Genomic DNA, 4,312 nt, shown 5'->3' on the forward strand with positions numbered 1-4,312 from the left:
TATTGTTCAAGCTACCGCATTGCACAGGGATAGCGACCAACCTTCAACTTGACAACAGTCCCAGATATTTTGGGTATGGCACCAGTGCATAATTTTTTGGCTTTTGTTCAAGTTCAGGTTCAGGTATAACTCTTACCAAGAATGCCTGGAATATAAACAACCGAGTGTAGAACTTCAACAGAACACCCTTCCTCATGTTCTTTTACTGCCAACACAGCCAGTCATTCCCCCCTGACGGGGAATACTGGGAAGTTAACTCACGTTGGCATATTTTATTACAAGATTAAACCATTGCAGGGAGGTGATCTGCCCAAAAACAGATGGACACTGGTCAACTATTGTCAGTCTCATTCTCCCTTCAGTTATCTTTCCTAAATTCCAGTACCGTTTTGGGTGGTTGAACAACCATCGTGGTCTGATGAAAGCTTATCACCTGAGAGTAGCCAAGGAGAGCAGAGTGAAGATCACTGTTTCTCACTGGGGCTGATGTGAAGCTAAACCAGTCAATGCAGCTCCCTAATACACACACACACACACACACACACACACACACACACACACCCCAACAGCAGCACAAACTCAATGTTTGATCATTTCAGTCTGGCTACTGATAACAATTTATTTTATTTTTTTAAAGATTTTATTTATTTATTTGAGAGAGAGAGAGAGAGAGCACGAGAGGAGAGAGGGTCAGAGGGAGAAGCAGACTTCCCGCTGAGCAGGGAGCCCGATGCGGGACTCAATCCAGGGACTCCGGGATCATGACCTGAGCCAAAGGCAGCAGCTTAACCAGCTGAGCCACCCAGGCGCCCAAAAAATTTCAAAAAAAATTAATGTAAGGAAATTAAGAGTTGAATTCCAGGTGAATTTAGGAGGCATTTCTAAACAGAAGTGTCTTTGAAATTTGTGCTTTTATGTTTGCAATCATCACCACACATTTCTGAACCCATGCTAGGTACCAGCTGCCACATACACAAATGACTCTTGACAACAAGGTAAGACAGCAGCTAGCCAGCAGCAAGTGAGGGGGGAAAGTAGAGAGGTGTGGACCTTACTTGCACTTCCAAGGAAGGATAGAATGTATACCAGTGAAAAGGAGGAGGCAAATAGTGTGTGCAAAGGGGACAGTATGAATGTAGGGTGCAGAGGTAGAGAAGGGCCTACCATGTTTCCTGCATGTTCACAGAGCAAGTTTTCTGAGGACAGAGGATTCAGGTGTAGGGGTAGTAAAGGACCACTGCGAAGGGGTGCATTGATTCTAAATTGTGGTGGAGCTGAAAAGTCAACTTAAGGGATTGGGACATCTTGAAGGCATTGGGAAACCACAGGTCTCTGTTGTTGTTTAGGGGTGTGGGTTTGGTTAGGAAGGAGGGGAAATGTGATATATACAAACGCTGCTTTGGGATGATTCATTTGACCACGACGTGTGATGGATCAGAATGGAGAGGCCTGGGGGTCAGGGGCCAGCAGGCTCAGCATGAGGAAATGAGAAAGGGCCCCAGTGATGAAGCACCTAGACCCTAACCACACTATAGGCCGTGTGAGCTCACCATTCGGCACCTTCCTCAAGTAATTCTCCCAGCACCCCATGGAGTCGGTTATCCGGCTCCATCTTTCAGATCAGGAAAATCACTCCAAGAGGTCCAAGGTCACAGGAGCAAATGACACAGATGGAATTTGATCTCATTTTTTTTCCCTAAAGTCAATGTCTTTGTCCTTTCTACTCACCATGGCACATCAGCCTCTTGTTTTTGTTAAAGATTTTATTTTTAAGTAATCTCCACACCCAACATGGGGCTCGAACTCACAACCCTGAGATCAAGAGTCCAGCACTCTACTGACTGAGCCAGCCAGGCGCCCCTAGCCTCTTGTTTTTAATAGTGGTTAATTATAGGCGGTGACAGAGGACAGGGAAGGGGACCCTACCTACGACTGGCTTGTCCTCGCAGCCTCAGTGTCTTTGTGTCGCACCATGATTTCGTGAGTAATTCAATATCCTCTTATTTCCACTTGGGAGTTGCGGGGGTGGGGGGGCGTTCCAAGGTGCAAGAGTCTCCCTGAGGACCAAGGGTTGGGATGGCTCTGAGACAGAAAGTGAGTAGCGAAACACGTTTCAGGTTTGTGGGAAATTGCAAAGGACAAGACAGAAATCATAAAGGTGCAATTGAATTACGTTGTGTCGTGGCCCCTGGGATAACAGCTGTTTTCCAGGCCTACGATCGTTCTCATTAGGAAATTAAAAATGTGAAGCTCCGAGGCCCAGCCCTGCGTGGCTCAGGCCACGTGGTGACAGGAAGCCCTGTGTTTGCACAGGTGGGGGAGTGAGCAGCCGCACGAAGTGGGTGGCTGGAAGCCCAGCCCCAGGCGCAGGTGGGCTATTGGAAGAAAAGCAAACCCAGGAAGAGGCTTGTGTGTTCTGGAGTTGTCAGCTTCTCTCCGCAGAGGGAGGAGTGGTCCAGCAGGCCTCTCCACATTGGTGGGTCAGTTGAGGGCCAGACTAATGGTTGGGGCCCTTCCCTCCCCCCGGTGCAGAAGGATTCGGTCCCGGCACAAGGTCAGTTCCCCTTTCTGGGCTGGTCCTGAAAAATTACCTACAACTCGATACTTTTATACACAGATAAGAACAACCCAAACCATGCCTTTTGAGAACACATGTAGGAATGTCATCTATTTCAGAAAAGATGTTTGTTTCTGACAAAGGGAATTAAGCAGCACAGGACTCAGAAGAGTGACCGCCGCAGGCCTGGGGCTCGTGGGCGCCCGCGGTCAGGGTAGGCGCAACCACTTGGACGTCGGCAGTGTTGCCAGCAAGCTACTTTCTGAGTGGGGTGGTGACACTGTGCAAGCTGATACAATTGTTAAAACCAAATCTCCATACAAACTGTAGAAGGGGATGCATGGACCAAGGAGGAGAGTATGTCAAGAACCCAAGACTTCTGTCCACCCGAGGTGCAAAGAGAACAACAGTACAGAAGACGTGACATCGCTGGGACTCTGCCAAGGCTGCCCTATGACGAGACACGTAGGCTCCCCTCTTACCTTGCTGAAGGCCATGGTGTGCAGCCCAGTGACCTGACACCTGGTCTCCACACGCAGAGACAGTCCTTGACTCAAAGACTGTGAAGTGCGCCATGGTAGAAAACCTCACTGAAAATGAACGTGGAGGATGGTAATAATGCCAAACTATATTGGAAATTTAGATGCCAATAAGCATTTCTTCCAATTAAAGGATATTTAATATCAAAGAGAAAGTCAGAAAATGTGAATTTTTGCACCTGACCTACAACCAATCAGTTTTGTGACCTCAAGAAATTATGTTCCATGTCAGGGGCTAGAATGATTCAAGTACCTCTTTTATCATTCCCTTCCCCTGCTTCCCCTCCCTTTCCCCCTCTGCCCCTCCCCTGCTCTCTATTTCTGACCTGAAACATCCTTTCCTCCCTGAAAGAACACAAGATCTTATGAGTTTGGCCTCGCCGATATAAAGGCGTCTCTGGCTCTGACGTCCCTGCTGCCGCATGGGCTGTGACAAGGCACGGGGGTCAGGAGTCAGGACACGAGGTGGCTGCCGTCTCCTCCAGCTGAGAGGGTCCAGTTCCAGGGGAATTAGGGCATCATTCTGATACCTCCTCTGACTTATCTTGTTTCTCTCTCCAAAGTGAGAAAACTCTTCTCAACTTCTTCATATCTCGAATGTTCGAAGCACAGAGTTGGAGTCATTGCAAAGCAGAGAGACAGAGAGAGAGAAAGAGGAAAAAGAAAGCAGAGAGATTAAGCTGAATGGGAATGTGTGGCCGTCTGAGAAAAGCCAAGTGACCGCAGTGAAAGCAAAATGGTGTATTTCCAAATGTGTTCTCTGAACTCTTCTCACAACCGAATTCATAGAATTAAAATGTGCTCCTGGGGTGATGGGCAACATGTGTGGTATTTGTGAGGAGTAAGTTAACAATAAGGTACTGAGGAATAGCTATGTGCCAGCAAGTGTGTCAGGCCCCAGGGTCAAAGAAATGACCACGCCCGGTGTGTCCCTGCCCTGGAGGAACTTCTACGAGGACAACTGGAAACACCTCTGCATCTAAGTGACTAAGCCCTGTAACACAGGTGCAGCCGGTGCTTTGAAGAGGAAACGCTTCAGCTTGTGGGGAGGCAGTGACCGCGTGGACGTGGTGGTCGCAGAAGGCTTCGGTGGTGCGGAGACATGAGACCTGAGTGAAGGAGAGAGCCAGCCAAGTGAGCATGTCACGGGCACCTTCTCGGAAGCGGGAACGGGTAGCCCCTGGCTGACGGCCGCAGCCCGGGGGGCTATGGGCCT

Source organism: Callorhinus ursinus, unplaced genomic scaffold (genome assembly GCF_003265705.2).
Source record: "Callorhinus ursinus isolate GAN/ISIS: 27379988/994484 unplaced genomic scaffold, GSC_fseal_2.0 scaffold39, whole genome shotgun sequence".
Classification (NCBI taxonomy): domain Eukaryota; kingdom Metazoa; phylum Chordata; class Mammalia; order Carnivora; family Otariidae; genus Callorhinus; species Callorhinus ursinus.